The sequence below is a fragment of the Ananas comosus genome, linkage group 1 (genome assembly GCF_001540865.1).
Source record: "Ananas comosus cultivar F153 linkage group 1, ASM154086v1, whole genome shotgun sequence".
Lineage (NCBI taxonomy): Eukaryota > Viridiplantae > Streptophyta > Magnoliopsida > Poales > Bromeliaceae > Ananas > Ananas comosus.
In genome coordinates this window covers 14,957,984-14,969,694 of record NC_033621.1, presented here as the reverse complement: position 1 = coordinate 14,969,694, position 11,711 = coordinate 14,957,984, and the positions used below count along the sequence as shown (strand labels likewise).

Genomic DNA, 11,711 nt, shown 5'->3' with positions numbered 1-11,711 from the left:
CTCTCTATATATATATATATAATTAATATAATATATATGTTAATTATTAATAATAATTATATATATGTATTTTAATCTATCTATATAGATAGTATGTATTATTGGTCGTCATCAAAACATAAACCAGCAAAATCCACTCTACATGCTCTTCTCTCTTTTTTCACTTCCTCGGAGTCGTTTTCTTAATTTTTTTAGTAGTATATAATATCGTATTTCATGCATTTTTTATATGTTAAACTATTAGATATTTTTTATATCAAATTTTAGATAATATTTTATAAAAATTAAAGTATAGATTGTATGATGTTGAGAATTTCAAGCAGCTCGTTTAGGGCTCGAGCTCGCTCGACTCAAAGTTAGGCTAGCTCGAGCTCGGCTCGAATTAATTTCAAGCCAAGCTTGAGCCTAAATTTAGGCTCGAAATTAATTTCAAGCCAAGCTTGAGCTGAGGTAAGCTCGCTCGAGCTCGGCTCGTTTCCACCCCTATCCCCACATGTCGGGACAAGATAGAATAGTGCTCCTCCACTCTTGCAGCAGAATCCTCCAACAAGCTTATGTGGTCCTTGAGCGATGCGGACTCTCTTGCCAAAACAGTGCCTTGCTCTTGCCGTGCTAGGACACCGTCGGTTCACGCATAATGTCGATGACGGCAGCATCCGATGTTGATATGGCTTCCCAACTCCGAACTCGCTCTAATACCAACTGTCATGTACTTAAGCGAAATCGCTTGTCTAGCTCAAGTGATGCTCACCTTCCTTCGCGAAGTGAGCAAGCCTACCCTACTACTTGCTAAGTTAGAACCCACTCGCCCTAAGACTAAGTATAAGAGAGAGTTTGAGGAATGTTGTATATTAATTAAGAGAATCGTTTACAACTGATTTTCTAAGAAGAGGGGGTCGAGACCACAACCTTATATAGGACACTCGCCACCCAAGCTACAAATGAAAAGGCGCTAAGTGGCGCATAGCTACAAGGCAGAGGGAGGCTACAAGCTCCTAATAAGAGACTACACTTATTGCCCTCCTAGAAATTCTAAAGAACTCTTGACCCTTTGGCATTTGCGCCGTCAATCTTGGAATCTGCATAGAAGCTTCTAGAATGCCTTAGCAAAACCTATGACTGAGCTCTCTCTTTTGGAGTTTGGGCGATTACAAGGAAAATGTCAGCGAAAAATACTTTGTTCCTACCATGCAGCTCTAAATCCCAGGGGAGATCTTGGCCTCAACGAGAAAAACAGAGAGAGTGAACCAATTGTCCCAAGCAAGGGTCGAGAGAGAAAGAGTAGGACAGAAGGAAAGGGATGGTGGAATTTTATTTGTATATATTTCTTATATTTCACTATATCCTATTAATAAAAAGTGAAAATTAGTGATATACTAGTGAAGCACCCGTGCGTTACGGCGGGTCGATTTCGCAAAAATAAATAAATAAATAAAATTGTAAAAAACTTTAAATTTCTCAGTTTAGTGCTCTATAGTTTAAAGTGTATTGCTTAAGTACCATGCGGTTTTTTTTTTTCTGTCAACACCTCCATTAACTCTCTGTTAAAACATATAAAAAAACTTAAGATATCCCGTGGTTTATCGCATATTCACTTTATACCTTATGGTTTACGAAACTTTTACTTTAATACTCTGTAGTTTTAATTTTCTCACTAATTTAATAGAAAAATAAGTTGAGGAATAACGGTAAGAGAAAAACGAAACCACAGGGTATTAAAGTGATATAATTTAAACCATAAGATATTAAAGTGAGAAAGCACTGTCCCACAGAGGTGGTGTATGAAGTTTTCCCATAAAATTAAAGAAAATATAAATAGCGCAAAAAAAAGTAATAGAATTAAAAAAACAAAAATATAAGAATTTAAAGAAAAAACAACTGATATTGTGTTAAAAGTATAAAAATAAAAGTATAAGAAACATAAAAAAATAATAAAATAAAATTCATAAGAATAATAAATTATATTTACCGTAACAGTAAAAGTTGAATGATGAAACTTCATATGCTTTATAGTGTGAGTAAGAAATTGTAATACAGAAAAGCTCGAGGAGTAAAGTTTCATGTATCTTATTGTTTGAGGACCAAAAGTACAATTTACCCTTTTTATGTTTTGTTTTTATGTGAAACAAAGTCAGAGTTGAGCGCTGATCAGTTTTTTTAAGGGATAATTGCCTATATACCTCTCAAAACTTTGAAAATTTCTCATTTACTCCTCTTTTTTTTTTTCTTTCCAATATACCTCTCATATGTTCCTTCGTTATTCCAAAATACCTCTTCAGTTACCGCCCGTTAAGTTAATTTGGGTTAAATGTAAGTTAAATATCTACTAGAGTTAAAAAAAAAATTAAAATATCTCTTTTGCCCTTAACTTAAGAGCTAATCAGAAATATTGGTGATGATATAAGGGTATTGTCACGCCCCGGATTACACTTTCCCCGGGCACGCCGACAGATCTGCCGTATACAAAGGAATTTTTCCTGTATACGAAGCGATAGCTGTACCTGTAAATCAAACACTACTACGAACAGTAGTAGGGAGCTGCTAGAGAAAACAGAAACTAAACCAACTGAGTTTCATATACATAGTCCAAATCCAAAATACAAAGCTACTCGTACTGGCGAGTTAGGTCCACTATGTACATAAACTCGAAACAAAACATCTACCTGCAGTAGGGGCACCTCTAGCTCAGCACGTCGGGTAGGGCTCTAACTCGCGACGCCCTTGCCTCGATCCTGATCCGCGGAAGGCGCAGCAGCCGAAACCTGTGGCTCTGCAAAACAGGGGTAACAACTGGGCGTGAGAACTACTGTAAAAACAAGTAGTCCTCAGTGGGTACCGCCCAAAACGACATCGGTCACCCACTAAGTCTACAGAAGGGAGCAAGGATAGAAGGAAAAGCAGGAAGTACACTCTATCGCTATCATCCACTACACTATCATGCTCTACATTAACCGACTGTAGGAAATGTCAAATCTGACCCAATCCAATTGGGACTGTAAACATACCCGTCCCTGGGACTGTGAACACACCCGTCCCTGCCCCGTTGCGACTATCAGGCTCTATCCACACTAGCTGGTCCGTGGAGAGCAAGTCCAACTGGCATGAGCGACACCAACGCAAAAGCACCGCGCCCGCCTCCGGAGTGGCACTCGTGGGAGCTACCCAACCGAGTATGCAGCGTATCTCTGTCGAGCTCAAACAGGCTCTCTAACTCAAGCCGAAGTCCAGTAACAACTCTGACTAGTCTAAATACAACAAACAACGTGCCCTCGGCACAATCCGACGCCAAAACGGCGAACCGGGCCCACCGTCAGTCCCGACGGCGCCCACTAGTACGAAACAGTCTAAACGACCTCAGAAAAATTCACTCGGCATACCAGCACGAGCGTAAATGTATTCTAAACTACCTGGAGTACTCGTCTACAGTATGCTGCGACAGTACAATTCTATAACGGCTCCTAGAGCTAAATCAGGCAGTTTAATACATATGTCGATTCCAATCGCGTTTTCTCCTAAGTTTAAACCCAGTCCAACATGTATATTTAAAAGGTAATAATCATGTTATATATGCAGCATTTATCCAGGATATCATTATGAAAAACGAACTACAACATGATTTACCGAACAGAAAATCATACATGTCGACTATTACTACACTTAGGAATAAACCGATGTAAACCCACCTTAGTCGCTAATTCTGGCAGCAAAACACCCTCACAGCTGCAGCACCACCTGCTGGTCGATCTACACCCTCCAAATCCGGGAGTCGAGCTAACACCACGCTCTACAAAGCACAAATCACCGTTTCAGTCCCAAAATTCGCAACAGTCAGGTACAGCACGGATTCGACCAATCTAACCTCAACGAAATCTGGCAAGTAAGGGCTTCGTGGATTCCTCTCGAAGTCCTGAATCCAGCGAATCAAGCCTCGTCGAAATCCGACGCTCCTACGTCGAGTACGAGCCGAAACGCCAACGGTCGACGCTGGAAATCTGCAGGGACAGCAACTAGCTCGAAATTGAAAAAGCTTGGAAATTAGGAAGCAATTCTATGGAACACCCACCTCGACGGCGACTAGCACTGGCGCGACGTCAAGAACGGCGAAGATCCACGCTCGCCCGGCCTCCTCACGATGCAACGGCAGCAACCGTAGGTTCGAACGGCTCTGCGGTGCGACGTCGACGGCGAAATCGGCTCCGCGGCGGCGTCCCTCGCGTGCTTCCTTGGTACGGCCGAACGAAAGAGAAAAGGAGAGAAGAGAGGAGATAAACTCCTCTCTCTCTCTTCCCTGCATGCATAAAAGAGGGGGGGGAGGTGATGCCACATGGCATTACACATACTCACACATGTGCACTCACACACACACACACACGTACCCTCACACACACACTTATATATATATACTAAGTGTAGGGATACTAGTATACTACATCCTCCCCCACTACAAAAAGTTTCGTCCGCGAAACTGAACGTACCTCTACTCAAGCATCAAACAAGTAGGGATAGGCTTCCCTCATCACCGTCTCAGACTCCCAAGTCGCCTCCCGCTCATCATGATTACTCCACTGCACTTTCACATACGGGATGACCCGGTTGCGCAATTCTTTCGTCTCCCGAGCAAGAATCCGCAACGGTCGCTCCTCGTATCTCAGATCCTCGCCAATCTCAAGTGGAGTGAAGTCAATCACGTGAGAGGGATCGAAAACGTATCTCCTCAATGCTGAGACGTGGAAAACATCATGGATGCCAGCAAGTCGCGGGGGTAGAGCTATCCTGTAAGCCACCGGTCCGATACGCTCCAATACCTCGAAAGGGCCAACAAACCGTGGACTAAGCTTTCCACGTACTCCAAATCTGCGTATCCCTCGGGACGGCGAGACTTTGAGGAAAACATGATCTCCAACCTGAAACTCCAAGTCTCGTCTCCTGGTATCGGCGTAGCTCCTCTGTCGGCTCTGTGCTGTCAAAAGGTGTCGTCGAACGACTCTCACCTTTTCCTCAGCCTCAAGTAGAATCTCCGGTCCAAGTGTCCTCCGCTCACCCACATCACTCCAAAACAGGGGGGATCGACATCTGCGTCCATACAACGCCTCAAACGGAGCCATCTGAATGCTCGTTTGATAGCTGTTGTTGTACGCAAACTCAACCAGTCTCACATGTCGATACCACCCTCCTCCAAAATCCAGGACGCATGCCCTCAGCATGTCCTCTAGAGTCTGTATGGTCCGCTCTGACTGACCATCTGTCTGTGGGTGGAACGCCGTGCTAAAATGCAGCTGTGTACCCAAGGCTGTCTGCAAACTCCTCCAAAACTGGGATACAAACCTCGGGTCTCTGTCTGATACAATCGACACTGGCACGCCGTGCAGCCTAACAATCTCATCCAAGTATAGCTGCGCAAGTCTCTCCCTGGACCAGGTAGTCTGAACCGGTAGGAAGTGAGCAGACTTGGTCAGTCTGTCCACTATCACCCAAATCGCGTCGTAGCCACCCTGCGCTCTAGGCAATCCAACGACGAAGTCCATCGTGATGTGCTCCCACTTCCACTCGGGAACTGGCAGACTCTGAAGCTTGCCAGCAGGCACCTGATGCTCGGCCTTCACCTGTTGGCAAGTCAAACACTGAGCCACATATCTGCCAATGTCCCGCTTCATTCCAGGCCACCAGAATCGTGCCTTAAGATCCTTATACATCTTGGTTCCCCCAGGATGAACCGTATAAGGGGAACAATGAGCCTCTCTCAGAATATCCGCTCGAATCTCCGGATCCACAGGCACACACAGTCGGTCCCTGTACCGTAGTACTCCCGAACTGTCCAAAGCAAAACCCTCAGCCTGCCCCCTGTCTAGCTGCTCTCTAATCCTCAACAAGTACGGATCTCCACTCTGTTTCTCTCGGATCCTATCCAACAGAGTGGGCTGTAAAACTAGAGACGTCAGCCTCGCCGTAGACCCAGGGGGTACTATCTCGAGTCCCAGCCGCTGTAGCTCCTCGAGTAGGGGTCTCTGCTCAGTAATCCTCAAACTCAGGCTCTGCACTGACTTCCTGCTCAACGCATCTGCCACCACATTCGCCCTGCCGGGATGATACTGAATACTAATGTCATAGTCCTTCAGTAACTCCAACCACCGGCGCTGCCTCAGATTCAGCTCCCTCTGTGTGAACAGATACTTGAGACTTTGATGATCGGTGAAAACCTCGCAGTGCTCGCCGTACAAGTAATGCCGCCAGAGCTTCAAAGCAAAAACCACCGCGGCAAGCTCCAAGTCATGCGTAGGGTAATTCTTCTCATAATCCTTTAACTGCCGTGAAGCATAAGCAATCACCCTACCATGCTGCATCAGCACGCAACCAAGTCCACTGTGCGATGCATCACTGTAGATCACAAATCCTTCGCCCATAACAGGAAGGGCAAGGATAGGAGCCGACATCAACCTCAATCTCAACTCGTCAAAGCTCCTCTGACAGTCGTCGCTCCAGACAAAACGAATCCCCTTCCGCGTCAAGCGTGTGAGGGGTGTGGAAAGCTTCGCAAAGCCTTCCACAAACCGACGGTAATATCCTGCCAGTCCCAGGAAGCTCCGTACCTCAGTAACCGTCGTCGGTCTAGGCCAATCTCGAATCGCCTCAATCTTCTTCGGGTCCACTGCTACGCCCTCAGCTGAAATCACGTGGCCCAAGAAAGCAACCTCCCGTAGCCAGAACTCGCACTTCTTTAACTTGGCATACAACTTCTTCTCGCGCAGAAGCTGTAGCACAATCCTCAAGTGCTCCTCATGCTCAGCATCACTCCGGGAGTAAATCAGGATATCGTCGATGAAGACTACCACAAACCTATCCAAGAACGGCTTGAACACTCTGTTCATCAAATCCATGAATGCGGCAGGGGCATTCGTCAATCCAAAAGGCATCACCGTGAACTCATAATGCCCGTACCGAGTCCGAAAAGCCGTCTTGGGAACATCCTCGGCCCTCACCCTCAGCTGGTGGTAACCTGACTGGAGATCAATCTTCGAAAAGACACAAGATCCTTGCAGCTGATCGAATAGATCATCAATGCGCGGCAGAGGATACTTGTTCTTGATGGTCACTTTATTCAGCTCCCGGTAATCCACACATAACCTGAGCGAACCATCCTTCTTCTTTACAAATAACACCGGCGCTCCCCAAGGCGACACACTGGGTCTCACAAACCCTCTATCCATCAGATCCTGAAGTTGCGCCTTTAGCTCTCTCAGCTCTGCCGGTGCCATCCTGTAAGGTACCTTTGAGATTGGTGCAGTTCCAGGAACTACATCAATCACAAACTCAATCTCCCTCTCCGGCGGCAATGTCGTCAACTCAGGGGGAAACACATCCGAAAACTCGCGGACTACTGGGATGTCCTCGAGTCTCGGCGCCGCCGTAGGTACCTCCACAACTGTCGCTAGGAAAGCGATACACCCACTGCTCAGCATCTGTCGAGCCCTCGCCGAAGATATCCAGGTGGCAAACAGCGTGCTCCTGCAGCCTCTGAAAGTAAACTCCTCCTGGCCTGGCTCGCGGAACGTCACCGTCCTCGCTCCACAGTCGATCGTAGCATAGTACCGCGCCAGCCAATCCATACCGAGCACTACGTCGAAGTCCTGCAGCTGCCCTAACACCAACAGGTCTGCGGGCATGATCCAAGAGTCTAACTGCACCGGACAGGACCAACAACACTCTGTAACCTGCAAGACATGGTCGGGGATCTGCACCTCTCGTGCCTGAGACAACGCTCCTAACTCTAGACCATGCAACAATGCAAATGCTCGGCTAACAAAGGAATGCGATGCACCGGTATCAAAAAGAGTGCGAACTCTAATGCCAGAAATCAAAGTGATACCTGCCACCACTCGGTCGGCTGCTGAAGAGTCCTCCACCTGAGCTGCATAGACCCTGCCACTCGGAGCCTGCTGTCGCCGCTCACTCGACCGCGGCACAGACGATCTGTCCTCCTGGCGGTAGCTCGGTGCTGCTCCGTAAGACTGCTGTGGTGCTGGTGGTGCCGAAGCTGATGACGGTGCTGGAGATGCTGCTCGGGGACAAGCTGCCCTCATGTGTCCCGGCTGACCACATCCGTAGCACCTGCCCTCTCTCTGCTCGCACTGCCGAGGCCAGTGTGGTCCCCCGCAGATCACACACTGTGGCGTCCTCTGAGTCTGCCCCTGCTGACGGGATCCCCTGGAACGCTGACGCCCCGAAGACCCACGACCCTGAGAACGTGATCGTGGAGGTCTCGGCGGACGTCTGCTGCTCGACTGCCCTCCGTCATCTGGAAAGGGGCGCTTCCTGTCCTGACCCTGCCCCACGGCCTGAGTCCTCTCCTGCAGCGACACCTCACCTCTCTCCACCCATAGGGCCTGCTCTATGGACGCATCCAGGGTCCTCGACCTCTGCGCCCGCACTAACCTGAAGATGTCCGGTCTCAGCCCCTGCTCGAACATGTATACTCTGTGCGCCTCGTCTCTGGCCGCAAATGGTACACAGTTCAGGAGTCGAGTAAACTCCCGAACGTACTCCTGCACTGGGCGATCTCCCTGCTGAAGCCTCCTCAAATCCTCCTCGAGCTTCTGCTTCACACTGTTGGGAAAGAACATCCCAAACAGCATTCCACAGAACTCGTCCCAACTCAGCTGCGCCGCCACTAGCCCCTGGTCTCGCCTCGTCCTCCGCCACCAGTCATGAGCATCACCTGCTAGACAGTGTACTCCCAGGGGTACCTGCTCCCCCTCTGGAACGAACAGATCCTCGAATAACTTCTCCATCGCACTGACCCATCCCTCAACAATCCAGGCCTCAGTGCCTCTGCCATCGAAGATCGGTGGATCAAATCGGCGAAAACGAGCTAACCTCTCCGTCCACCGCTCCTGCTCGGCCTCAGTCAACGGTACTGGCCCCCTAGCAGGCGCAACTGGCGCTACTGGAACTGCTGCCGATGGAGGAACTGCTGCAGCTGGTGCTGTCACTGGAGTAGTCGGGGGTGGAACTGGCGACTCTGGTGCCCTCGGTACAGAACTCGGTGGCTGAGCTATCCTCTCACACAACCTCTGCAATAGCTCCCCCTGCTGTCTCGTCACCTCGGTCAGGGCAGCTAACTGTGCACTCAGATCAGGGGGTGCGCTAGTCTCTGGTCGCGCACTCGGCTCCACAACAGGGGGTACACTCGCCCCCAGTCTGTCACCCTGCTCCTGCCGAGTACTCTGCTCCATCTGCTCAGATCTCTCAGAAGGTCCAGCATGATCCCGCGCCAACTGGGCGCGCTCCCGCAACGACGGTCGACCCCGGCGACGATACATAGCTGAAAGGAACAATTCGGGGTCAGATACAACAAAACACTCTCGACCCAATCAAACGAAAGTCTAGAAGGCGGTCCCTGTTTCCCTCCAAAATTATGTCGTCTGCAGCCAACATAATTTCTCAGGCCGAAACAGAAACTCCTTCAGTCACTCACTCTGCTCTAAGAGGAGTTAGAACAAATAATCATTGACTTTCGCAATAAAATTACGCCTCTCACGTCTTGCTTCCCTAAGGTTTGCCAAACTTAGGTTTCCTAGGTCCCCACGACCTACAGCAAAGCTCTGATACCAACTTAATCTGTCACGCCCCGGATTACACTTTCCCCGGGCACGCCGACAAATCCGCCGTATACAAAGGAATTTTCCCTGTATACGAAGCGATAGCTGTACCTGTAAATCAAACACTACTACGAACAGTAGTAGAGAGCTGCTAGAGAAAACAGAAGCTAAACAAACTGAGTTTCATATACATAGTCCAAATCCAAAATACAAAGCTACTCGCACTGGCGAGTTAAGTCCACTATGTACATAAACTCGAAACAAAACATCTACCTGCAGTAGGGGCACCTCTAGCTCAGCACGTCGGGTAGGGCTCTAACTCGCGACGCCCTTACCTCGATCCTGATCCGCGGAAGGCGCAGCAGCCGAAACCTGTGGCTCTGCAAAACGGGGGTAACAACTGGGCGTGAGAACTACTATAAAAACAAGTAGTCCTCAGTGGGTACCGCCCAAAACAACATCGGTCCACCCACTAAGTCTACAGGAGGGAGCAAGAATAGTAGGAAAAGCAGGAAACAAACTCAACCGCTACAAATCACTATACTATCATGCTCTACACTAACCAACTGTAGGAAATGTCAAATCTGACCCAATCCAATCGGGACTGTAGACATACCCGTCCCTGGGACTGTGAACACACCCGTCCCTGCCCCGTTGCGACTATCGGGCTCTATCCACACTAACTGGTCCGTGGAGAGCAAGTCCAACTGGCATGAGCGACACCAACGCAAAAGCACAAGCCTGACTCCGGAGTGGCACTCGTGGGCGCTACCCAACCGAGTATGCAGCGTATCTCTGTCGAGCTCAATCAGGCTCCAACTAGCCAAAGTCAAGTAATCGACTTAAACTGGTCTAACAACCAACAGGTAACGTGCCCTCGGCACAATCTGACGCCAAAAAGGCGATACGGTCCACCGTCAACTCTGACGGCACCCAACAGTCCGAAACGGCCTGAACGACCCTGCAAAAATTCACTCGGCGAACCAGCACGAGTGTAAATACATTCTAAACTACCCAAGGTATCCATTGCACTGACTCGGCAACGATACAATCGAACACGGCTCCTAGAGCTAAATCTGGTAGTTTAAGCATATGACGGGTCAAAACGCAGGTTTTCTCCTAAGTCAAATTTCAAGTCCAACATGTATAATTTAAATATTCATTTCAGCATGCTTCTACATTCATATTACATTCAAAATGCTAATCGATGAATTAAAGCATGATTTACAACACTCGAACTATACACGTTGACTAACATGCACTTAGGAGCGAAACCGATGAAACACCCACCTCTAATGCAATTCCTGGCAGCAATAGGGTCTCGGATCCTCAAGCAACACTGCTGGAAACCTCTTCAAACCAGCAACAAAGCCCCTTAAGATCTGGATTTACAATGCACCCAAAAATCCAATAAAAATCATCAAAATCCACAATTCAGTCCAAGTACACAGCAGCAGAGAAGAGAAGGGTTTCGACCAAGCTAACCTTCACCAAAATCCACAAGTAAGGACTTCGTGGATTCTTCTCGCAGTCCCGAAACCAACGAATCAAGTCTCGACGAAATCCGATGCTCCTACGTCGAGTACGAGCTGAAATACTAACAGTCGACGATGAATTTCAGCAAAACAGCATTTAAGCTTAAATATCTCAATTCCAATGTCAAAACTCACCAAACGAACTCCAAATCAGGTGGAGAGGGTCCCAATTCCAGTACTGGGTGATAGGGAAAATAACTCAACTCCACAAAGCCCCTGCTTCCCAAGTTCACCCCAAGAAAACATCAAAAATTGGCAAATTCTGTCCAAAGCAACAACAGCAGAGGAAAACCTGAGTTCGACTGAGCTAACCTTCACCAAATTCTGCAAATTAGGGCTTCGTGGATTCCTCTGGAAGTCAAGAATCCAGCAAACCAAGTTTCGTTGAAATCCGACCTTCCTACGTCACGCACGAGCCAAAACACTGGAGGTCGTCGCTGAAGAACTGCAAAATCAGCACCTTGCAATTCTTGGAGAGGTGGATCTTGATGCAAATTGGAAAGATTTGAGGGATTTGGGAGTAAAATCTAAGTCCTCTGTGAAGAACAGGTAAAAGAGCTCAAAGGGGGCGCTTCTCAGC

The 11,711-nt window shown here is 48.1% G+C and overlaps 1 long non-coding RNA gene across 1 annotated transcript; it reads right to left on the bottom strand.

Annotated features, from left to right (window-relative positions):
- On the bottom strand, positions 9,937-11,140 carry LOC109709126. The gene is made up of 3 exons (XR_002215886.1): positions 11,082-11,140; positions 10,887-10,978; positions 9,937-9,976 (listed from the first exon to the last, which is right to left on the bottom strand). It is a non-coding gene; the product is annotated as an uncharacterized LOC109709126 (long non-coding RNA).